Source organism: Gambusia affinis, linkage group LG07 (genome assembly GCF_019740435.1).
Source record: "Gambusia affinis linkage group LG07, SWU_Gaff_1.0, whole genome shotgun sequence".
Lineage (NCBI taxonomy): Eukaryota > Metazoa > Chordata > Actinopteri > Cyprinodontiformes > Poeciliidae > Gambusia > Gambusia affinis.
Window position 1 is genome coordinate 123,975 of NC_057874.1, and position 26,805 is coordinate 150,779.

The 26,805-nt window shown below is 36.3% G+C and overlaps 1 protein-coding gene across 9 annotated transcripts in view; it reads left to right on the top strand.

The window, feature by feature from the left end:
• foxp1b (forkhead box P1b) overlaps positions 1-26,805 on the top strand; it is a 263,651-nt gene continuing 236,846 nt past the window's right edge. For 3 of the 9 annotated variants that reach the window (XM_044122241.1, XM_044122245.1, XM_044122246.1), the window contains exon 1: positions 13-3,849. The gene's annotated coding sequence lies outside the window, so the exon portion shown is untranslated. Of the gene's footprint in view, positions 3,850-26,805 lie in introns of all 9 variants that reach the window. The other 6 variants (XM_044122251.1, XM_044122252.1, XM_044122248.1 and 3 more) reach the window with 6 other exon arrangements.

The window sequence follows — 26,805 nt, forward strand, 5'->3', positions numbered from 1 at the left end:
GTCTTTATTGCAATAACACAAAAAGGGCCACATCAAAATTGTTTTACTGTTTTGTCCAAAAACCTTTCAACTTTTCACATTTGTCTTAATACATCCAAAAACCTAGATGTAATTTATTGGCATTTTATGTGACACAATGTAATATAGAACTGAGAAGTGGAAGGAATACAATATGTGATTTTCATGTTGTTTAACAAATTAAACTTTGAAGTGTGATGTGTATCCTGTTTTCAGCACTCCTGAACCAATCACTATCTTCTAGAACAATTTTCTGTTGAAATTACAGCTGCACGTTTTTGCATATTGAATCTTTCACCTGCTCTTATCCATAAAATTATTCAAACTCAGTCAGAATGGATGAAGAACATCTGTAAATAGCAATTTGCCAGAAATAGTAAGCTGGAAAAAAACAGGCAAGAAAAAATAAAGCAGTAAAATAAAATAATAAAATCTTAGGGATTAAGTAGAAAAGACTCAAGTGAACCCCAAAGCTTCAAAAAATATATCCGATTTATGGTTAAGATGATGACTCAGTTTTTTCCAAAGGAAGGATGACAGATATTTGTGTAATCCACATATTCTAATGTTGAGGCATATGGTGAACTACATGGTAGTAAAATACACTTTTTAGCAAGAAATTGAAGAATTGTAAACAAAGATTTAGAACGTGCATCCAAATGTTTAGGGGGATGTACCGTAATCAATTCTATTGTAGCTCAGGATTAATGTTTGGGGTTGATGACTTGCTGGATGGAATTCTACCCCAGTTTCAAGTATTCAGCATCAACTCCGACCAGTTTAGCTGCCTCCGTAGAAGAAAAGCATTCCAGCAGCATGACACTGCCACCACTGTGTTTCATGGTGGGCATTGTGTGTTCAGGGTGAAGTGCAGTGTTACTTTTCCAAAACTCATTATGTTTTGATTCCATCTTAGCAGAGCATCTTCCACATGTTTACTGTGTCATATTTTAGTTCATTTTAAATGATATATTTATCAGTGCTAATTGAGATGTTTAAACTATGGGAAGTTGTTTTATAACTTAATTATGTTTTAAACTTATGTTCTCTAAAAAGAAAAAAAAAAAAAACTCTGACACCTTCAAAGAACAACCAGATTTTGCTAAAATCCCAGGAGGGAACTTTTTCTCCTAGACAATCAAATTAAATATTAATGAAATACATTATTGCTAGGGTTATAACATGACAAAATGTAAAAACAAAAATGTGCAAAGTGCTGTAGTTATTATTAGTTGAAGCCTATGGATGATAAAAAATATTTATGAGTACATGTATCTGTAAAAACATTGTCACAATAAAAACATAACGTTTTCGAAGAAAATGGCTATAAAACATAATCAAGGTTCTAATGTGATCTGTAATAACCTCAATATCAAATATCTAACAGACGTTTTCTTATTAGTAACAATGGTCAGAAGGTGGTGCTCTCCACCAAGGAACAGTCCTTCCTGAGAGAGCACAACTTCAGCTCTTTTTCTTCAATGTAGTCATGATGAAATTAAAACCATTCAAAGTGATATAATCCTCCCTTAACTCTGATCAAGCAAAAAAATAAAAATAAAACATAAAATAAAATAAAATAAAATAAAAAACAACTAAACTACAGCTTGCTACAGAAATGAAGATAACAGTTTCACTAGTGGATTTTTTTCTCCTGGACCAACACATGATTGTTTTAGTGTCCATCAAAAACACTTTCTTCTTCTGACAGAGCATGCAGAAGATTTTAAATGTAACATTCTGTCCAATCAGAGTGTTTATGAATCTTCTCAGCTGACATTTAGGAACTGAGAAAACCTGGCCCATATGTTTGAGATTATAGCTATTGTAACTAAAAGAACCTACACTCTCCTTATCTCTTATGTCCTTTCAAGAACATATCAGATTTTTCTGAGCATGTCAAACTTAAGTATATAAGCACACTTTTTTCACCTTTTATTGGGATTACAAGGAGCTATTTCTGAAAAGTAACACTATAAAAAGAAATCTTTACAGGGAATAAATGTTAGGTATTATAACAATCTAAATTGAATTAATTTAATTGTTAATGTAAAGTTCATTATAGGTTAGCTTATTTATTTATTTTAACTATGTTAGCAACATTGTTAATGCTAAAGTCAAATCTGCTAGCAAGTGCAGCTAATTTAGAAGTCATTGCCAATAAGTGTCACATTGTAGCTGTGTTGTCAAGGAAATGGCTTACATGCCATTCTTTAAAATCTTACCGTCTTGCAAATATATATCTTAAATCTTAAGATATATATTTAAGAATGCAGCCTTGATGATAAAACAATTTTTTGTGTCTTTAGCATGAAAAGACTAACCTCATGAAAACCCTGAAAGTTACTGATATATATTTATATTGGAGATTTAACACAGAAACAGCAGACAGAATTAGATGAAAATTGATTTTTAATTTACTAATTTAGTTGAATAAGTAAGTTTTAACATTTCTGGGACAATTTGACTAATTTATTATGCTTTTTTTTTAAGCTGTCAAACATAAATAACATCAAATCATAAATAGTGTATAAAATCTATTCAAATTAAATGTCTGCAAATTGATGTGTCAATTTTTATTGGTTAGACTAGCAGTTTGCTATATAATTGTGTACTATTTTACAGAAAAGTAATAATAATAATAATAATAATAATAATAATAGTAATAATAATAATAATAATAATAATAATAATAATAATAATAATAATAATAATAATAATAATAAAAACTCCCAAACAAATGAAATGCTTCCTCCTAAAAATAAAAGTTGTCTTTGAAGTGAGTAATCTCTTAAGGAGAGCCGTGTGCAGTCCTAGCTTAGTAGGTATGCCACACATGCAGCTGACTCAAGTAACTTTCATGGTGAATATAAATAATCGTTAATTACAATCCATCCAAATAAAAAGTATCCAAATTGTTACACTAATTCTTATTGGGTAAATCACAATTTGTTTTATGAGTGCAGTTTGTTTTTATTAGTGCATGGTTAAGAGTTAAAAGAAATGAGAAGGTTTTTTTTTTTTTTCCCGGAAAAGTTCCTTCTGGCTCATTTTCGATTAGTCTGCATTTAGCTTTTCTGATAGCCAGTACCCCCTTCTTTCCCTGTCACACTTACTTCTAAAACTAATGCACATTATTACTACCCTTCACCTTCTTCGAAGCCCCCTATACACACACACCCACACACGCGCGCGCGCACACACGCACACAAACGTAGACACACAGAAAGAATCTACCTAAGTGCTCCTGAAAATTAAAATGTATTTAATTCTGTCAAGGCTCTTAAACGCTATGAACCTTGGTTTGCCCAGCAGGTGGATGTATGACGTCACGGATTAGGAACATCAAAACATAAACATTCAAATCCTCGTTTCTTCTTTTTTCCTCTTCCTCTCTCTCTCTCTCTTTCTCTCTCTAATTCTTCTCCCGGCGTGTTAAAAATCTAATAACATTAAAAGCCAGGAGACTATTTCCCCCCTGCAAGCCACACTGGCGAGTCGGCAAGAGCGAAACTCCACATTTTGCCGTATTTCGACGTCCTCGGTAAGATAATCTTTTTCCTTGCAGATAAGTTAAGTTAGAGAACTCTCTCACCTCTTCTTACTCCTCCTCTTCCTCACCTTCAATGGCAGCTAAGTCCAACACTGAGGCGAGCGGAGTATAATATTTGTTGGTGTTTACGGTGTGATTTGATGTCGCACGCGTTCGCGATACACAGGCTCGCGTGCACAGGTTCATTTTTCTCCAGCAAATCGCCCCCTCCCCTTCCCTCCTCTTTAACCCTCAGCGTGCGCTGCTCGTTCGCCGCTGTAAAGCTTTTTTTCCTACCGGTAAGTTTCACAGCTCTCATCATGTTAACATTAGCTTTGTTGTTTCGCCTTTAGATACCTTCTGCTGCTCGCACTGAGTCTAACTTCGCTCCTGAAATTATCAAACAGCGAACCAAACTCACTAACCGTGCTGCTAAAACTTAGTGGGTAGCACAGTTTATTATCGCGGTTGTGTGGCGTGGTGTCCCGTTTTTTTCTCAGAAAGTTAACTGAAGTTGTAGCTACTCACGAGACCCTGGGGGGAAATGCACCTTTTGGAGAAAAAACCCCAACTAACTCTTTAGTTACAGCTGGAAAGATGGAAAGAGCGAACAAACAGCGGTAGCCACACACAGCTTCTAATTAGAGCTTTACCTGCGAAGAATAAGTTTAAAGTTTTCACCGTTAATCTTTAACTTATTTGGTTGAATCGAAAAGTTTGCTGTGATTTCTTTAGCAGGGAAGGAACTTTTCCCCACGTGCTAGCTGTCCCCTTAACAAACAAAACAAAACAAAACAAAACAAAAAACCCCAAAAATAACCCAGCAGAAAAAGCCATTCGAACTGCACTTACTATGATTCGTCATGACATTTACTATCACTCCATCTGCTTTGTTTTTACCTGTCCATAAAAGACGGGGTTTGTTTTATGTGTGGCGTCCCTACAAGGAGATAAGGCTATGCATAGTTCTTCTAAAGCGGATATTCATTTACAGTCAACTTTTCATTGCCTCAAAGCATTTGTGAACTACTTTGTGGGGATAAAAATACTAAATTTTCACAACTTTCAATGTAAATGTTCACTGATAAAACATACTTTATCAATAACATTTTTGTAGATGATTAAAATTAATATTTCTGAGCTGAAAATATGTGAGTTTAACAGCTAAACATTTGAATAATTTGAATAAATTTGCAGCTATTTTTATAAATGTTCTTTCTCAAATTAGTTGTTCTACCTAATTATTAAAATCAGTCTAGTAATCTGTTCCAAATTCCCACTGTAAAAAAAAAAAAAAAATAAATAAATAAAATTTTGATCTGTGATTGGGGACTAAAATGTTACTGACATATAAATGAACTTATTAAATCCATACTAATAAAGTTCCATGTCAGTCTTTCCACTAAATATTCACAGTTAACATGCTATTCATTGGCCCTCAGAGTTAAAGGAGGGCCACTTAAGCATTAACTAAACTAACTAAACACTATTACTAGGCTAACTAACGGTGGATACAAACTTAAATCATTTTTAATTCTCTTACTCAAATTCTCTATCACATGTTTCATGACAGATCTCGACTTGTATGTACTAAGTTGATATATTTATGCTTACACTGTCTAGACCCCCCCCCAACCCCCCCCCCCCAAAAACAAAAAACAAAAAAACAGTATTAAACAAGCAAGCAAATAGACAGGGACACTGTATCTTTATTTATTTTTTTATTTTTCAATCGCTCCAGTGTTTTATACAGTAAATGTGAGCCATTGAAATTTTTTGCAAAAGAGAAACTGCAGCTTTAACTTTTGCTGGCGGTGCTCCCTCCTTCTTGTTTCTTAGGATTAGTCATTGTCTGAAGGGGAGGGAAAAAAGTAACTTTTTTTGTAGGAGAAGTAAAGTAAACAGCCTCCAACAAGCGAACCTTGACAACCTAGATTAAGGAAAACATTGGAGATCAAACAGTGCTGCTGCTAGGCTGTTGTCATGAGCTGCATGAGAAAAAGAGAGAATATTTGAACAGGCGCTTGGGTTTGTGTGCTCACTTATGCAGAAATGGACCTTCACAAATGCTGACCTAGGTTTTAGGGCGGCAGGATGAGCTTTCTTCGCAGTGTTTGACTGCTACATATTTTCATACAGTCTTTCCTGTGTCTCAAATAGCGTTGCCATTTGAGATAAATAAGCTCTCTTTTACCCCATGAGTGAATATATACCGACCTGGCCTGAGGAGCAGTTAAGAAAATGAAGTTGAACTTTGGAGAAGACCACTGTTATGACACAATATCTGTGATTTGTGAGTTATTTGGAAAACCTTTGTGTCTTGCTTGGCCTCTTCAGGCTGAAACAGCTCTGCTTTGTACAGAGCTCAGGTCTGAGCAACTAAGAAAATAATCAGTCACTCATGCATTCAACGAGTGGACTCTCCCATCCCCGAATGAAGCGGCTCTCTCTTTCATCTGACTGCTCAGTATTTGTGAACACACATTGAAATACCCTGTGCTGGGTACTGAGGGGCTGTAAACTGGCTGAGCACCCCTGCTTGGAGATAAAAGGAGTTATTTTGGGTCCAGTGTGGGAATAAGAGACTGCATTTGTTCAATTGCTTCTTCTTTTTTCATATTAATTTAATCCATTATAGGGCTGTTGTAAACAATTATTTTAGTAATCAAGTATTCAGTCAATTATTCTGACAATCTAGTAATCGAATAAAAATGTGATAAAATAAAACTTTGGTAAATTCTACCATAACATCAGCATTACTATTGGATGTCAACATTGACTCAAATTTTTATATTTGTGATTCCTACACAATTACTTTTATGTAGTTTAGAAAATTAACCTGTAACAATAATATACATATTTTTAAGTTCACCTGGGCGAAGGTTATACAAAATCTCAAATTACATTCAATATAATAAAAAATAGGCAGGTTCACAAAGACACTTCTAAAAAAAATTTTATTTTGTAATCTTTAATTTATGCCCTGCCATTTACTGGTCCCCCGAAAAATGATAAAAACCCGGATGTTATCATCAATTAATGAAATTCTCCGGACCAAACTTGACAATTGAATGTTATGTTTCTAGTTGTTGATGAAAGCACTTCGCTTTCGTCGACAACTCATAGGCAGAAGTGAGAGTGTTGCTCAACACAAATAATCACTCAGCTGCAACACGGTGTGCTAAATAATAAAACATAATTTAGCAAAGCTTCAAGGCAGATAATCTTCCTTGAGGAATTTTAATAATTGAGGTACTCAAATCATTCGAGGAATTGTTAGAGCCCTAATCCATTCATGTTTTGACTGAAGCAAGACAAGTGACAGGTTTCTGCTAGATTAATTTGTGGTATTTTTATTTTTTTTTGTATGTTTGATTCACATGACACCAAAATAATTGGGGGAGGAGCGGTACACTAAGTATGGATATAAATGCAGCACACTCATTCCTGCATTCATTACATAAATGTAGCAACAAAGGAAGGCGGCGGAACAATATTTCTGGGGTAAAAAGGTTGGTGCGCCTTGACAACCCCCAGTGGTGCTTCCCGAATTAATCTGGTATTTCCTTTGTCCAGAGGGTCTGGACCCTTGGCTATTGAGAAACGATTACTTGAAGTGTGTTAGGCTTTTCAATTTTCTTCATTTGCTAACGTTTGTCTGTGATGTATGTAATGAGCTAGTTATGACGCTAGGATAGCTTACTTGGAATTGCCTGCGTTGTAAATAACCATCCTCCAAATTGAAGAGAGAAGAGCCGATACGAATGAGGTGGCTGTTTTTGTTAATTCAATATTTGGAAGTATGACCAACATGGACTAAAAAGCTTTGTTCACTTCCTCCTCTGCCATTGCTAAAACTACAGGCAGACTACAATTTTAAAACAGACTACTGAGATGCACTTATTGGAATTTTTCTGGCCGATCCCACTTTCAAAATCTAGCAAAACTAAGCTCCTTATCCTTAATTTTTGGCTAATTAAAAAAAAAAAAAAAAAAAGTTAATAAATTTTTACATTTTCACCACAGCTAAATATATAATATAATATAACCTAAAATTAGTAAAAATTTGACAACTTAGAAAAGTATAAATTGTATCATAGTATTTGAATATCTTTTTTGTGCCTAAAATTGCAACAAAACAATCTTTATCTGAAAATAAAAAAATGTAATATTACATTGCCCACATTTGTATGCAAGTAAAAAATAAACCCTCAAAATATTTGATCTGTTAGCTTGTTAGATTTATCTTTACATGTAGAGCTTGATCATTAAGATGTATTAAAATTTTACAAATGCATTGACCTATATATATGTAGTAGTTTCAAATCTATCATAAGATGGAAATAAACTTCCAACTATTGTCAATTGATGCCTTTATAGATTCAAAATAGTTTTTCATTTTTTTATCTGTTTAACCAATAATTATTATTTTACCTGAGCCAGCTGGTTTCAATCATTACTTGTGATAATATGGACTGGGAGAAAGATAACAAGTTGTAAGGGGTCTCATAATAACAGCTTATAACTAGTTAATATGAAAATCTTTCTATTCTAACGTCAAAGCAGTGGTTTTTAGTAACTGGTAATCAATATTTGTTGACTTGGGTGTTTTTTTTTTTGTTTTTTTTGTTTTTTTTTTGTCCCTAAGGTGTGAAGCTAAAGAGCAGTGGATTTACTTGAACATTATTTAGAGTTCATCTGAGAATAAAACCATGTCAGAAGTGAACTAAACTATCTGGTAGGGAGTGAGTCTGGGTGGGGTAGGAGAAGAGCCATTACTGCGAAGAAAAGTGATGCTGCTTTAATAACATGTCAAAGATTTGATACAAAAACGAACCAAAATCCCAATATTTTTTATTGTCCTTCTGTCTCTTTTTGCCATGTTCTTAAATATTTTTTTTAAATTTTTGAGCCGGATGCAGAATAGCACACAATGTGCTTCCCACTTTAATGGGCTAGTTACAGAGTCCATAGTTGGACACACTGGTAGGGTAGGTCAAACAAATATCATTTTACACAGCAAACAGGAATCCTGGCTTAAAGCAATTAAAACACTTTTTTTAATCTCCTCATAACAGGTTGTGCAGTTTGATATTTTTGTGCTGCCACTGCCAGAAATCCCGTCAGTCAAACTAGTGTGGTTAGATCTGTGAAGCATTTTCTTTGTCTGTTTATGCTCCTTTTTCACTACCACTTTGTTCTTTCTTTCTTCTGCTGCAGTGGCTTTCTGGTGCTATCTCGCAGGTTCTTTCTGTTCGCGCTACAAAAAACCCCCCCCAAAAAACCAGACTTCAATTATATCAAAGTGTTCAGATCTTAAAAAGCTGCTTGGAGCTTGATGTTGAGCACTTGAAAATGTAAGCTTGTGTGGCCTGGGCTGAAAGATTAAATCATTACTCTGTTTTATCTGAGTAATGGGATAACGAGAGGAGCAAAAACTGACATTCGCTAATATGAACTATCGCTTAAGCCCCTGATAAACGTAGGAGGCAGCGTAATGTAAATTCAAGCTTTTTTTTTTTTCTTAGAGGCTGTTCATCCTTGACTTCTAGGCTGTTTTTTCGGTTGGCAGTTGCAGCCTAATAAGAAACACAACATGGCAGGGCCTGCTCTTCCATCATCGTTCGCTGGCTGGAAAGTCGGCGCGCTTTGATCATGTCTTTTGGGCGCATCACTCCGGCTTAGCCCGCTGCTTGCTATGTGATAAGCCATCAGAGTGCTCAGATCTCAGCCGGGGCTCGAGGAGAGACAGGAGAGCATAATGGAGACAAGGAGAGAACGGCAATGCAGATTTTGTTGACAGACTCTTACTGCGGCTGCTTTCTCTCTCTCTTTTTTTTTTTTTTGCCTTTGAATTCAACGATCTTGCTGTCCCTCTTCACTCATCTATGAAGGAAAAATAAAAAAATAAACCTTTCTTGGTAGAACGCTCTGTTCCAGTGTTATGCCTTTGGACCCGTTGGCTGTTCCAACGTTTTTAATTCCCAGCATACATTACCTGATTGAAACATGCACGCACACATACAATTTAATTGGAAATATGGATGAGCCCTTTTCTGGCCAATCCAAATTCCCCCCAATTTTAGCAATCTTTATCTATTTTTCTTTTTCTTAAGAATTCTAATTCGCAAAAGAAAAAAAGTGTTTGCTTTGATTATGGGTGGTAGAAAATGAATTACAAGATTATTAAAAATGCACACATCAACTAGCCAGAAATTGGAATCGGCCGATTTTCCACAATTGGCTGTGATCAGTGCTTTGCAGGTCAAAGTCGTTTTTTTCCACTCATTCAATGAATGAGTAAACTGAGAACCAATAAACTATTTTTAGTCAGTAAACACATTAGCCATCAACAAACTTTTCATGTATTTTCAAGGGTAGGACTAATCAAATAGGTGTGATATGGTGCAATGCACCAGAATGACCTTGTCATTACATTTTTTCCTCTTTTCTGTGTTTAGGAAAACTGGACAATAAGTAGGAATGCACAGATTAAAAAATTTATGCTAGAGTTGATGTCTGATATTTATGCTTTCATGGCCTATAGCCAATATTTGCTGGCTACTATATATATTTCTCTACATTTACAGTACCGTGAGGGGGGCACCATATTGGTGATTTGCTTAAGCTACCCTCAGTCCTGTGTCTCATCACTGGCACATGACCACACAAGAACAACTTCATGTCTACACAAGAACCAGCTTCATGTTAGAGTTAAGTAGAGAACCCAAAGACAGCAGGGTTGAGGCAGGTGTGTAATATTGAAGAGTTTCATGAGGAACTGAAAATCCATCCATCCATTCTCTTATACCCTTATTCCTACTGGGGTCGCTAGGGGTGCTGGTGCCTATATAAAGCGGTCATAGGAAGAGATGTGGGTCACCCTGGACATTCCATCACAGGGCAACACAGAGACTGACAGGACAAGCAATCATGCACACTCACACCTAAGGAGAATGTAGAGAGACGAATTAACCTGACAGACATGTTTTTGGATTGTGGGAGGAAGCCAGAGAGAACCCATGCATGCACAGGGAGAACTGTACAGACAGAAAGAGACAGGAAGGCCCTTCTTGCAGCAAAGCAACAGTGCTACCAACTGTGCCACTGTTTCTAGCCACTGTGTCTAGCCTGGAACCTATATATATATATACATATATATATATATATATATATATATAATTCTGATTAGTCTTCTGAGAATAAGTCAGAATTATGAGAAAAAGTCATTATTCTCAGTCGCATGAGAATAATGGGAATGAGAAACATCCTGGGGAGCTTTTCTACTCCCCTGGATGACGGGCCAGGCTATAAATACAAAAACTGGAGAGTGGCATTGGTTGCAGCTGATGACAATGAGGTGATAGACAACAGCTGTGAATAGGAACAGCCTGAAAGACTGAGGGAAAAGAGGCTGATAATCAAAAATGAGAAAGGGAAGCCATAGGCCCTGTTCCAATATTTGCACTTCCACGCTCTTGTGTCCTAATGTATGTTTATGTTGAAGTGTGTAGTGTGACCCACATTCCCCACAACTGACCTTTGCCCCGCCCATCCTATTTCTGCCCTTATGTTAAGTGGACTTCAGCAAAGTGTATTACCCACAATCATTGCTGCATGTGATGTTTTGAGTTAAAAGGCGGAATTATGGCAATGTTTGTGTTTACAGAAAATTCAAGTATGACTAGGCACATATTAGTAACAAAAACATTTAATATAATAAACTGAGCTGAAAAAAAGAATAGTCACAAACTAACTGTGAGAAGAGTAAAACAAAATGATAGAAATGGAAGACGAATTTCAAATCTTAAATTAAACTATTAACATATTGGTAAAAATAATGGGCTGTTGTGATGTTGCACTGTTTAAGCACTTTCTTAAATAAAATTATTTAACTTTAAAAATGGAGGGGACTTTTAGAAAGCGGCATTTGTGGATAAAAACTTAGCCACAGGATTAAATTGTTAATATCACAATTTAATCCTTCATCCTCTGTTAGAAGACCAAATCTTATTATATTAAAACTTAAAGATGGAATAGATTTTGTGTGCAATATCCACTTTTGAAAATCTTTCTAAAACATTCATGAAGTTGAAGTTTATTGTCTTAAAATCTCAGTCACAAAATACACAGGAATTGAAATTTATTTAAAATTTCTTTTGCAGAAAGTCATTCCATGGAAAAGTTCATACATATTTTTGAAATGCATATCTTAAATTGTTTGTAGGAGTGGAATTGAAAGTTATTTTATTTAGAGATCTCATAATTTTTAAACAAACATTTCCTTCTCAGGGTAGACGGGAAGAAAATAGATGTCAGAGTTCCTTAAGAAATTTCTTGTAACATTTTTGGTCCATAAAGTAACAACATTCATAGTTTCTTTTAAGAAGGACAGTTTAGTTCCAGTAGTCTTTTTATTTTTCACAATGCAGCACCAGTCTTTTTTTCCTGTTTTTTATATAAGCCGTATGTTTGTCCTAAACTTGATCTTTGTTAACAGATTAGCTCCACTTTTTACCAAACTAACTTTTAGCCATGAGAAGACATGTTTTTTTTCCCTCCCGTCCAGGGGGTCTTTTGTGGGCTCTAGTGTCCCTTGATATGAAAGTAGGATGACAGGAAAAGGGCAAGGCGAAGGGTGAAGACATGCTGCAAACATCGCAGGGTCCGGGAGTCAAACCTGAGACAGCCGCGTCGAGGACTCAAGGCCTCCAAACGTGGGTCGCGCTGTCCCCTACGCCACCACGGCACGCCCGCATGCTTTTTGTTTTAGTAATAGCTGAATATGTAATCATGTCTCTAATTATTCAAATCGCAGCCATTAAATTGAATATTAGTACATTTTACTGTCTATTTTTTGCCATCTTGGGAATATGGCCACATTCACAGAGGAAGCTGTCTGTCGCAAAAAAGAAGAAAAAAAAAATTATTTTCAAGTATTGAAATATTTTATTTTTCACTCTACTGAACATGTGATTACATTGATTTTTGTTCCATATTTAACAAGTCATAAATCACATGTGAACAGTCATATATAACCAGCAAGGTTTCAATAAATAAATGAAAATCAACAATTTGGGCTTCCATTAAATCCAAATTTAATAATCAGTAAATGCATCTAAAAACATAGTGTCATGCTGATCACATTTAGAACTGGCCCAAGGCATAAATGAACTAAGCGAATATCAATTCTGTTAAATTTGATTTAATGGTTTCAGCATAGATAAATTAAAAATATTTTAAATTGCTTAACATTTAAATTTAATATTTTAAAGAGCTGGCAATTTTGCTTTGTAAAAGTTCAAAGAACAATCTTCATACTTAGTTTTGTTACCATAGCAACAATTTGACGCTGTGCATTTAATCTTTTAGTTGTAGCAGTGTTTGTTCACAAACACATCTTAGCAAACATCAATTATCACTGATTGCTTTTAAACTTGGCCAATTAAACTATGCCCCTGTCATAGATTTTACTACATTTAATTTGAAATGCTGTCAGTGGTGCTGATGTGCAAGAGAAGCCCCTAAATCAAATTCTCCTCATCCAACCTTGTACCAGCCCTGTATGATGAGCTAGACCCGCTTCATCTCGCATCTCTCTGCTGCTGAATGTAGAGGGACAAACGGGGAGATTTAATTTATGTGTCTTTATTATCTCTTCCATGTCTATTGAATTTTTAATAAGTGCCACAGAGACTGTTTTGGTTACTCAAGTTTTATGGAATGAGTTTTTCTGATCTCGCCCCAGCAACTCTACCTGACTTTAAGTAGACAAAGCATTTCATATTATGCAGTTTGAGGCATTGTGTTGCTGCAAAAAAATAAAGCGAAACAAAAACAAACCAGCATGCTGCTCTTATAATAGATGGAGGGAAACCCTGTCCAGTGATGACTTTGGAAATCAAAAATACCTGTACTGTATATTTAAAAGCACAAATGCCTTAACAGTGACCGGTCCCACCATTTTGGATGTTGAAGTTCCGACACAGGGGCGTAATTTTCCAATTCTTACATTTTTGCCCACTTGTAACTTGCTCACTGGAATTATGTGCACTCTGATTGAGTCCACACTCCATAGTATGAAGTCCTGATGACGTCTTAGCCGATCAAGAAAAAATTCATTTGTTTCTGATCTGTTTCTCAACAATCAGTGCATTTTTACATTTGATTACTTTTCATATTGATATTTTCAGATTTCTCCTAGCAGCAGTTAAAGAATATACTGGTTCAATTTGAAGTGGAGCGCTCCCTTCTCTCACTGCTGCTTTTCCTGTGTTTGTACATAAAACGTAATTTTAAACACGCATTATGAAAGGCTGCTCCTAATTGACGGGTTGCTGCTTGTTTATTTAATTTATGTTTAGAGACTGGGAGGTAATTGGGATGCAGTAATTACCCAAGATGCAGAACAGGCTGCATTTAGGTGAAGGTGCTACCAGGCTGATGAGTGTGGAGCAAAGATGAAAGTCTGCAGGTTACTCTCATCATCCAATGTGAGCCATTAAAACACTTGTCAGCTTAGAGTAGAGATGACTAAATGGGCCTGTGTCCCTTATTCAGCCTCTTTGTTTACTGACATGACACATAGCCTAAGATTAAACTCATCATACTAGTGCTAAGTGCATTTTTCTAATATTGAAATGTGAGTAAGTGTTTTTTGTGGAATTGTGCTGAATAAATATAGGTTAACAGTCTTCCTTTCTCGCTTTCTTTCTTTCTTTTTTCTCTCTCTCTCTCAGCATGCCTGAGCATTTAAAAACAACAGTAAAGAGCAAGTGGATGGAAGGGATTTGTGTATGTGAAGTCCCTCCTGACGCCGTTGCTCCTTCCCTGATAATAGCCTTGTTAACTAAGATTCATTACTGCTTCTGTCCCAGTGGCCTGGCTATCGAGGTAGAGTGTTCTCAGAGCGCTGCGTTAGCCACGGTGAAGTCATACTGATGTGGTTTTGTGAGCTATTCATGGAAGGTGGTGACTGTATCTTCCCTGACTTCTGATGATTCAGTTGACCTGAGAGCGGGGTGGCGCGGGTGGCATTTGACTTTGTTTGCTACCCAATTCCACTTTCACACTGACTTTCGCTTTTCTCTCTGACTCTCTGTCTTTCGCTAGCACTTTCTCACTCTCCCGTGTCACTCCCTCTGAACATGTGAGGATGCACAACTTGTTTGTGCGATGGTTGCTGTTTGAACGCCTGCTCTCCCAGTAGATCCTCAGTGGTCGTTGTTGTTTGGCTGTATTGCTTGCAGTGTGTGACTAGCATTTGCCCGGACTCCTCTGAGGGAGTTTGTTTTTGTTCTCAGTGTTGTAAACAGGGTGGGGCTCCATTCCCAAACCACCCAGTTGGAGATGTTTTTTTTTTTTTCTCTGTCGGATGTTGTTTTGTTTTGTTGTTTGTTTTGGTTGTTATTTAGATCAGTAGACTAGCCTTGAGACAGAATAATGTGCTGAAGCAGATGTGACTTAACCATGTGGTTGCTGCATAAAAGCTGTTATTCTGTGATTTAAATACTTTTTTCCTCCATACAATTTCAGGCCTTCTATACACACCTTCACATTTATTATGTAATTATTTACTGTTGAGATAACATTTTTGTTTTTAGCCAATTCTAATTTACTAACAGCATTATTTTTTTATGTGACTGCACCGATAAATCGAGCGCAATTACTGTCATTTTCTGACATGGGAAAATTCTGCTTGAATGATACACCTGCCCACCAGGTCATGTCTTCACATTGAAGGTTAACAATAGTCACCCAAGTTAGTGACTTTATTGTTATATTTATAACATGTTTTTTGGACAAAAACATTTTGTGATTCTGTGATTTTTAAAGTTCAGTGACAAGTCATTGGCCAGAAAACTGCAATCGGTGCACCTCTTGTGTTTTATTCCTTATTTTAGAAGTTTTACATCATCAAACAAATTTTAACAAGAGGCAATATGGCTCCCACAGATCCTACAAACTACAAACGTATATCTCCCAGTCCCAGTAAAACAGACATCTCCAAAAACTCAGTAGGTGACACGTTAAAATAGTTGAGTTTTTCAGAAGTGGAAAACATTGCCACCTTGCCATCCCACTGTTGCAACCTTAGGGTTGCTTGTTGTAGTGTATAAAAGAGCATGATTCAGCTGCGTGGTGAATGCTGCTGCCACACAACCTAACAGGCTTTTGATTTGCTAGCACTTTGAGACTGAAAAAAATAAAAATAAAAAACAATTGCAAAGTTATTTGAATAAGAACCCTACTGAATATGCAGGGCTCATTTCTCATGAAAGCAATTTATTCAACCATAGACTCAGTAGGCTAAACACACATCAACTTACAAATACAATTAGTGAAAGAAACAGTAAGGAATTAATCATTGTTTCATAGTTAAACAATTTTGAAGTACCCCGTCATTTCACCTCCACTGCTTTCTGAATGATTGTGTGAGATGGTTCTGCAAGCGTTTTGTTTCAATGATCTAATCCTGCTTGTGTTCTTTTGTTTGCTAATGTGTGTTATAGTCCCACTGGAGGTATATGCATGATCAAAAGCAGTATCAAAGAAGTACACTCAAGTGTAAAATGTTGTCCGTCAGAAACAACATGATGAAGAGAAACTGAGAGTGTAGTTGTCAGCTTTTGCTCAAAAGTGGTAAATGAATGTGCCAGGGAAGAGTTTGCACCTTTCATGCTGGACATTTCATGACAAAATTCAACGATCCTATTGAATTTTGTCAGTCGTTAATGCTAACAAAATTCAGTAATTTGACAGAGGAAATAATTTAGAAAGTTTTTTCTTTTATTCTGTCTGCACAATGGCAGGCTGTTACCAACCTAAAGACTTCAATAAATATAAGGAGCAGGACCGGGTGAGACAACAGACAACTAATCTGGAATTGAAACAGTGTGTGGTAACCATTTATATGCCACTTATACATTACCATTCTCTCATGTGGTAAAAGCATGAGAAAAAGTTTTATCTTCGACATGAATAGCATGGCAATTTTAGCTTTGAGTCTGTGCACATTGTGTCGAAAACAAGTATGTTAGTTTTAGCAGTGCACCGATAATTTTCTGACTCTTCCAATTTTGGCTGTTTTTTAAATTTATTTATTTATTTTTTGCCTACCATGCTCAGCCACTATGTGGAAGCTACAGACTTCTCTCACTGCGACCCTTGGGTGGATTTTAATTACGCTCATTTAATAGTATTAAGCAACACAAGAGATGGCATTAAAGCATTTTTGAAAACATTAAAATGTGTTGGCAGGTAAAAGAAATTCCCAGCATGAGAAGTGTTTGAGAAAACTGGGCAAAACAGTGAAACATTGGAGTGACTAATGTACTGACTAAAGTTTCCTGGCAGATAACAGATCTTTAAAAATCTTACCTGCCGATTCTTATTTTGGTTGATACCATTTTCTTTTTCTTTTTCTTTTTTTTTTTGCTTAATTTGCTCAGCCACTATGTGAAAGCTACAGACATCTTTTCCTCCACAGGGATTTTTAGATGGATCCTAACTTAACACTCATGTACTGTGCCCTTAAACAAGACAGGAGATGCCGTTAAAACATTTTTGAAAACATTGAAAGGTGTCGGCAGGTCAAAGAAATTCATTGCCTGAGATGTGTTTGAAAAAACTGGTCAAAATAGCAAAACAAAAATATGGGTGTACTGATTCCAATTTTAGCCAGTACCCATTTTTTTTGTCTAAAAAGTTGCTAAATATAGTGGCTAAGTTGCCAACAGTGAGGGGAGTCCGTCAACGCTTTCTCTGAGCATAAGTAGGCAGTGGTTGATTTTCAGATATTTATGAAGGTAAATAAGATTGGTGAACAAGATTGGTTTTTCATTTAAGTATTTGACAAACTTAAGAAAATCTGTTCACAACTAATTATTTTCCTTTCTCTTCACTGTTGTGCCTGACCTTTTGTTGGTATATCACAACAAAAAAAAAACAATTAAGTACATTAGTGGTGTGCCGATCGATTGGCCACCGATCATAATCGGCCAATTTCCGTAAAAATGTGTATGATTGGTGGTTGTCGATCACTGTCTTTTGTTGCCGATCACAAAAACTGATCACCTGCACTTTATACTTTGCATTCTGCAAAAAACAGTGTGCAGTGTGTCTCCCACTTTCCTTCATACTGCGCAGGCATGCAGCAGCAAATAAGCAATGTTGTGTGGAACTTAATGCTATGAATGGGGAAGTTTGCATCTTGCATAATAATTGCCAGCACTCACCTGGATGAGAATGGTGGTCAGAAAGCTGAACAAATAACCTGACAAATTATTTAAGTCTTTGATCTAGCTGTGACTTAAATTCTCGCTGTTGGACCTCCGTGACACGATTTTGGGGAGTAATATTTCATAGACGTAGTGCTGTTTGCGCTTCACAGTATTCTCACATCAAAGGTCTCCTTAAAGTTGCAGCATGTAACTTTATAAAAATAGAGAACGGTTTTAACAAATGTATTAAAACTTTCGCTGTCCTAACATGAGATGATCTGTGAAAAAAATGGAGCTCCTCTGCCGTCTCCTGTGTTCTGCAGAATTATGCTGCTTTGTGCAAAAACAATCAATCAGAACCAGCACAAAACAATTAGCCATGCTCACTGGCAGTTTTGATTTATTAACTTAGGTGTGTTTATTTTAATGCAACCTGTATTTGATTTTGAATGAGTGTTTCCTTTTTTACTCTACAATATTTGATACAGGCAATGTTGGGAGATTTATTTGATTTTATTGTTAAATAGTGTTTTACTGATTGCAGGTTTTTCTGTTGTCTTTTTGACTGAATACCTGAATACCTCCAAGTATTTTTTCATATTTTTGTTTAAATTAGATGGAATTATAGTTCTCCTTTGCCAGATCACATAGAAGCATTTATACCTAAAGAGAAAAACTAACAGGCAATCCATGTGATCGGCAGTGATCAGCCCTAATGGCTGATTGGTATCGGAATTGGCAGAATAAAACTTGATTGGAGCATCCCCAAAATAAATTGAAGATTTTTAATTTTTTTTACTAAAATGTGACAAAAGATACTTTTGTGAGGTGCTTTGGCTTTTAGGGTTGTCAAATATACCTTGCTTTATTTACATTGGAGTAGTTCTGTCAGCCCTCTACCATTGATCCACTATTTATAGCCTTTTATTGAAAATTCCCCCACACCTGTTATGATTGCAGCAAATACAGTTTGTTGGTTGAGGCAATCAGCTGTTTTTCAGCAATACCAGGTTTTCCTGAAAGCCTTTTCCTGCTGTGTATGTGGGGCTTACAAGCCTTTAATGTGTAGACCAATCAATTCCTCACTCTGGAAAAAACCCTTCTACTTAGATATGAGTAAATCAATCTTTTCATATTCTGCAGGCCTGGCTTTTTGAGTGCATTTCTGTGTACTTCATGTACAGCTGTAAGCTGTGACTAAGGGGCTAATTCAGGGAACTTTAATCACCCTAACCCACCCCTTCTTGCTGCGTCATCTTTTTTGCAAATGCCCCCCATAAAATGAATAGATGAGCAGTCTGTTTTTAGAGCATAATGGCTGCATTAGAATATGAGATGGATAGCGGATGAAAAAATTCTGCACGTTTCATGCTTGCTTTCATTTTTGCTAAGTTGCTCGGATCTGCTTTTATCAATAGCGATCCGGTGAAAAAAGACCTCTCAGAACACAGTGGAGTGCTTAGTTTAAATCTTGCAGACAGAGGAATGAAAAAGAACAAGCCACAAGTGAGAACAATTTGAGCTGTAAATTGTCATTGAATTGACTATTTCATTTAGAGCTCAGCTAATGTATGATTTTATGCTCTGTGAGCAAAAATAGATTTGTTATGTTTGCTTTTATGTCTCTTCGCCGTCATTGATTGCGACGCCACACCTTCTCACCAGAATCACTATGCTGACTTTTTTTTCCACGCAGTGACATCATAACCAATGGAGGTCTGTGGTGTTCTCATCAGGGCGAAACCGCACGGTGCCGGTCAATATGTAAACAACAGCGGAGACCTTTTCTCATCGCCTCGGTGACATTTGTTCACTAGGCGACTCATCACAGAGAATTGTCTCAGAAAGTATTTTCAGTAATTTGAGTAATTTAGTCTGTGATCTTTGCTCACCACTTTCTCAGAGTAATACAAAGTGCATAATAGCATAACCTTTTCAAAGGAACTTATCTGCAGTTTGGTTTTGTAGTTATGTATAAGAAGTCCTGTTTGTAGCCAGGCTTTAAAAAGGTAATGAAGCTCACATTGATCTCAGTCTTCCTAACATGAACTGATTATCCAATGTAGTGCTCTACGACGGGACATAATCACATTTATGTTCTCTAAATAACTCAATGGATTTTTAAATAATATAACAATGGAACTTACAAGTTTATTACCCATCCTTTGTCTGAAACAGTCCGTCTGTGATAACTCTCGTAATTTTCAGTCTGGAAGAATATTTAATTTGATATGAAAAACTTAATGTGTAAATATATATATGTTAGAAAGATTTTTTTAGCTATCATAATGTTTCATATTCTTTTGTTTCATTTGGATAGTATTTCTTATCCACAACATAATAAAGTCTCAGCATCATTATCATCTAATTCATCATTGTACTATGAAGAAGTAACAAATATCAATGAGAAAAAGAGCACATTGTAAATGTTGTAGCCAGTCTGTTTACTGTGGGCGTTCTGAGTGTTGACTGTGTCTCTCCTCTACTGGTCTACTGTTGTCTTCTACCTGTCTGCGCTCGTCTGCCCCCGCCACACAATCTAGCACCAAATTAAATCAAACACTTTTCTGGTTTGTCTACAGAATCATTGTACATTGGCCAAAAGAGAGATGAAACTTCAACTCTTTTCTGTTTGGATCCATACAACCTTGAGGTTTTGTTTGTTGACTGCTTCTTCCGTTGGCAAGGGGGTAGGAACGAGTTTAACTGGGGGGGGGGGACATATTGGAAACCTGACAGTTCTGTAAATAGCTTGAGCCGAAATGTCAATCAAGGGTTTCATCAACCCATTACTGAGTTTCATCAACCCAGTAGCACGTTACTATCATTAGTTAGTAATACACTACTCTAATCTGACCCCTTGTAATGAGTAATCTAACATATTACTATTTACAATCAAATAATTAAATTGAAGTTATGTATCCAAGTCACTGTGTGTACTATATTTGTCGTTTTTTTTTAGTAAAAACAAATATTGTTGCTTTCCTATTTTTTTGGGGGGGTGGGAGTTATGTGTCTTGTGTAACACCAGCAAAACAAACGTAAATAATGGAAGAAAAGAGAGATGTGCTTTTTCTAAACCAATTTGTGTAAGCTGAAGATGGCAATAAATTAAATACAGTATACATTTTATGTATGTACATGTTCTCAAAAAACTTATTTTTCCATTTCCTCTTGAACAAAATGGCTTGCCATCATTATGCTTTAATCAAGCAAAACTACTGTCAATTTGGGACTGTATACTTTCTTGACTAGCAAGATAAATACTCTGGTAGCACAACAAGGTAGCTACCAGATTCTGATATTATTGGTCAAAATACATTGTTGACTGGCAATTGAACTGACTGTATCTTTCTAAATCCTTTCGTGAAAAACGGCTACTACACTAGGATTCAGGAGTTCTAAACTCAACATAGAAGTTTGATCAACAAAAATTGTCTAAAAAAAACAAGTTTTGTTCTTCTTGAACAACTCTCTACATCAGTGCAACAGTTTGCCCTATAAAATAAATAAAAATGATACTTTTCACATCTAACAGACACCTTAGCTCTTCACTGATAACTCACTCAGTGTGCCGTCTCACTTTCCAGCCCTGCATTTAATAACTTACCAAACATGAGCCCTGGCTCTCAAACGGTTGAAAAATACAGACTGAGGGAAAAAATCCAAAATGTTTTTTATCTCCTGTCATTTTCAGCCACAAACATTTAATGAACGTATGATGTCCCTGCATGGCATTCATATAACTCACAACAAACACTACAGTACTGTACAGTATCAGAATGTGAACTAACTAAAGATAAAAAAGTTTTTGTCATACAGAATGAGAATTTTAACAACTGACTTGCAGATGTATGCATTATTAGACACCTCAGATGCTGTCAACTCTGTTTACTGCATAACCCATTTCTTATAGTGAAACTTTTCACTCATTTATTTTAAAACCACTCATGTCTCATAACATTACCCTTATAGATTTAGTGGAAATAATGAAGAAAAAAAGAAAATACTGGAAAGTAAAAAAAAAAAAAAAAATCAGCCTGGCATCAGTCCTCATCTGTTCTCCTTTCATAATCATGATTAATATGATTTTTATATCTTCACGTCCTGAAGCTTCACCTGGCTCTTCAATCTCTCCCCTGACCTGCTCTTCTCATAATAAAATTCTTTAGTTTATTTAAAACTTTAAACCAGTTAATACATATTTCAATAAACTAATTTAAGACCTCATCTGAGCTTCCTCAGTCTCTTTACCTTTCTTCAAAAGCATCACTACTCTAGCACTGCCATTGTCCTGATGAGACATTACACATATCTAATATAATGTTATGTTGATAAATAAATGGTGTTGTGTAGCCATTGCTCACACTTCCATTACACGTTAAACAACAACAAAAAAGGCACATTTTACTGCTGTTTCAGTCTCATTGCGATGAAAATACGCTACAGTTATGGGTGTAAATTCTACGGGAGTGGGGGGGGTCTGGACCCCAATCTTGGAAAAGTCCAGAATGCCCCTCCTCCCAAAAGAAATCATAAGACAAACCGTGTATTTAAACAATTTCAATATGAGAAGGTAATAGAAACAAAGAAGGAAATAAATCCGCCATACATCTAAGAAAAAAGTATTGAATCATTGTTAGAACAATGATTCAGTCCAACTTGTAGGAGGAGCAACAGCAGCGCTGAACCACAGGCTCCGTCAGAGCGTGAAGTGAAGAGTCAGCTGTGGCTCTGCAGCACAAACAAAAAAATCCTCCAGTAAATAAATACTTAAAGCAAAAGATATGTAGCACATTTTATTTACTTTCACTGCTCAATAGAGTGAAAGACATTAACAATAAAAATCAGACTACAGATCGTTGCAGTCTGATTTGGCTGAATCATGATAAACTGCCTCATTATGCCTTAAATCAAAAGTAGCTACATTGCTTTCATAGACTTCGCTCTTTTTTCTGTCAATTAAATTAAACTTTCTAACTCTTACTTTCATAAGAAGAGTTTGAAACTGGAGGATCTGAGTATTACCACTAGCCAACAGCTTTGTATGGGAGCCGAGAGCAGAGCAGCTGACAGTAAAAAAAAAACAAAAAACAAAGTATGTCTTTATTTCTTATCATCTTCAATGTAGAGCCTTTAAAACCACAAAATAAAATCCGAATATTTCTCTAGAAAATTCTGGTGCTGAGCCTTAAATTTAAGTTATTATGCTTCCCAGATATTCAATTTCTACATATTTATAGGTTATCAGCCATCCAGGACATGGAAAAACCAAAACAAAAGAAAAGTTTAAAGCAATTGAAGTTAAAATTTAAATAACGCATAACTTGTATTAAGAGCCACTGCAATAAATCAATATTTATGTGGAATTTTATTAAGTGCAGTTAGTCATTAAAACTTGCTTTTATTTAGAGCCTTAGGTTTTTGTGAAGGTGTACCAGAGATTGGATCAGTGACACTGAACAAAACTCATATCTGAACAACACTTGAATCTTTGACTTCTGTGGGTATCAACAGGTTGAGATTCATTGCTACTTACCAGCTGTTCAGAGGGGGGGGTGCAGGTACTGTGGAGGAAGTGCTGTGTTGAGGGCACCATGTTGTGCCTTCAAAATAAAAGCATGCAAGTAGAAGACTTCAGAATAAAATATTTTTTGCGGAAAAATACTTGGGTTTTTACTCTTTTTTTTTTTTTTTTTTTTTTTTTTTTTTTCCCTTTGTGTGCTAGTGTAAATGATTTGCATGGAGTTTATCCCTGCTGATTAAGGCTGTTTGGGTTGTTCTTGTTGGAGTCATGCCAGTTGAATATTCTGCCTCTTCTACTACGCTTGGAGATGGGGGAATACTTTCTTTTTCTTTTCTGTCGGGGGCCCCGAGGCTCTCCTTCCATTTCTCCCCGAGTCCTTTCACCATCGCTGTGACAATTAACAAGCTCTGGTCATCCCCAAATGACACAAGTAATTAAAGAGTTGGCGTTCATAATTACAACGTGCTTATTGCCTGTTTATGGATTCTGTGATGTGCGATGCACTGGGAGATTTCTTTGGTGTAAACGGATGTAAGGCGGCTAATATACTGGGGTGTTAAATGTGATTTCATGTGGTCAACATCTTGATACACTGTACACTGTATGTTTTGTTCATTAATTTTTTGGTGACTGGAGAACCTAGCAATGGGGTATGTAACAGTTGTTGTGGCTGGAGTTTTACCTGCTTGATCAAAATGGGTCCCAGAGGGCCTTCACATGGGACCCACCTATAGACAAAATGGAGCTGGAGAGTAAAGGTGACAGCTACAACTAATCATGGGTTTCTTGCAGTCTTTTATCCCATTTTTAAAAACATAATATACAAAATAAGCAAATTTAATTTCAGATTTTTCATATAATGCAATGTTATGTTGGACTGGTTTGAAAAACTACCTTACTCTGGTTATTTTAGTCTGGTTCTAAATTTTGTTTAATTGGACTCCAAGTACTAGCAGTTGCACCTAGTGCAGTTTTCTGTAAGATCACTAAAAAGCTTGACATTTGGATTCCGATTTCTGCCTATACCAAATTTTCTTTATCTGAAAGATCACTAAATAGTGGGGCAAACTTACTAAGTTATCAACAGTGGGGTGACCTGGTGGTCTGTCAATCATTCTTCTCTCACCGCAGACGAAAAGGGGAAAGTGGTGGGTTTTTAGACCTTTGCAGTGGTAGATAAGATTGGTGGAAAAGAACGGTTTCTCATGTAAGTATCGGCCCATCGACAGTCTCCCAAAATTAAAGAAATCAGGGCAGATTTATCGGTTCACCTCGAGAAAAATATCTTTTCTTAGCATGTTGTCTGGACAGTTGGCTTGAGCTCCACGGCTGTTTCTCCCCTTACCTGATGTAGATCATTGTAACTGAGATGCTGAACCTTGTGGGGAATGGAAAGGAAATCATAATGATGGAAAAGAAAGAGAAGAGAGAGGAAAATATGAGGTAATCGTAATCATCACCACAGTAATATGGCATGTTTTCCCAATATCAGGCTGCCTTAACCGAAACAGACGTCTGCTTGAAAAGAAACAACAGAGATATTCCAACTTGTTTCCTTTTTAATGTATTTGTTTATTTTTATTTTATGCAGCTGAGGTTTAGCATCCTGGCTTTCTCTTAGGAAAAAAAGTGGAAAAGTAATGAACAGAGCCTCTGGAGTGGTATCAGTTTATCAGTGGACTGATTTGTTTATCTACTCGTTTAAAAAAAAAAGAGGAGTGAAAGCCTCCTCTCTCCTCTCTGCAGCTGTGTTTAGGCGTTCTGTTTTCTGGAAAAGTTGTGAACTGTGTCATCTTCCAGTCACTAACAGCCAACAGCTGCAGCATCAACCACAACAGCAGAATGTTGGACTGATTTTTTTAATGTACAAAAATAAACAAACAAAGCCCATGTAAAAAAACACAAAACAAAAAAACCCCAAACTGAACAGGAAACAATGCTGCAAACATCATTCAGCTTATGCAAATACAGGGTAAATGTGCTGGCAAACTGATAAGACCTGTTTGTCTACGAGAAGACTATAGCACAAGATTGACCATTATATATTAAGCTGTTATTTTATCTGCAGTAGCTACCCAAAAAACATCTGCTTAGTTTTTTCCCTCCCCAGTACAGTACATGTCAAACCCACACATTATGATGAAACACGCTAAGTATTTGTTTTTGTTACTGCATGGATGCATAAGACACCAGATGTTCCAGGCAAACTTTTAGTCATTGTGGTGGGAGATAGGTCAGACTGTCAGTAGGTCAAGGGTTAAACACACACAAATGCAACACCCAATCAGAAAGGAGATATTTATCAGTCCTTCCAAGATCTTCTGATGTATTTTTGTGATTGCTGTAGTCTAAAAAGCAGCACCATTTTCATAAAGTTGATAGCAAAGTTATACTATATGCTATATTTTTTTAAGTTGAAGTTAAAATTGCTGCACACAACCTTCCCAAAAAAGACACCATTTTTTAACATGGTTAATAATTATAGTTAAAATAACATTTTCAACTACCTTCTAGAAATGGTACCCTTAACTCAAATACAATCATGTCCTGAGGTGCTGCCAAAGTGCAAAATAATGATTTTATATTGATCATTCAAGTTAAGGTGAGCTGAATAGGCTGTATTAATAAATCCTATAAAACATCTCACCATGGTTCAAGGTGTAACGTTGTGTTACACGTTGTTGGGGACACATTGTGAGGAATACGGGGGAGACGGAGGGGTGGAGGGCTATGGACCCACAGTTATGTGACTGGAAGGCCTTTTCTTTTTATGTGCTAAGAATAAGACCAAACTAAAATTTGAATGCCATGCCATTTTATTCAATAAATGAGGTATCACATGAGCCCTGTTTAGTCTGCTATAATCAAACTCAATTTTAATTATTATTATTATTTTTTGTCTAGAAAGTCCAATTCATTTGGGGAGTGTGAATGCAAATTAGAATTCCAAAACGGACTAAAAAGTGAACTCTGATCTTCTGTAAACCTCAGGCTCGGTCCGGCTGAAGTGAACTTTGAAACAGTTGGAAGGCAGTGTGAATGCAACTGGACTGGAGACCATTCCAAAAGCAGTTACAATTTTAACAGCGGCAATTATGTAATATTAAATCACCAATATAAAAGAGCAATTTGCTTAGTCCTCTCTTGCATCTTGACAGAAACCAAACTGTTCATAGACTTATATCAAGGGAGAATGCATATTTTACATATCAGAACATCAGCAATTTCTTCAGCTTTAATTTAAGCCATAAGAAATATGGGCTACGATCATTTTTGAAACAGATTCCTGCTCAGATTCACCGTGTAGTAATGGCACCTGCTGGAGCATTGCTAGCGTTAGCGGCTAATTGGCGACGTCCAAACTAGTAATTTATTTCAAAGGAGAAATCCTACAAACTCTAAAATCTGACACGCCCAATTTTTGTTTACATTTTGTGAAGAAGGAAGTGGCACTGGTCTTCAGAGGTTTTGTGTCGATTCCTTCAGTAGGTCTTGGTACAGTGTTC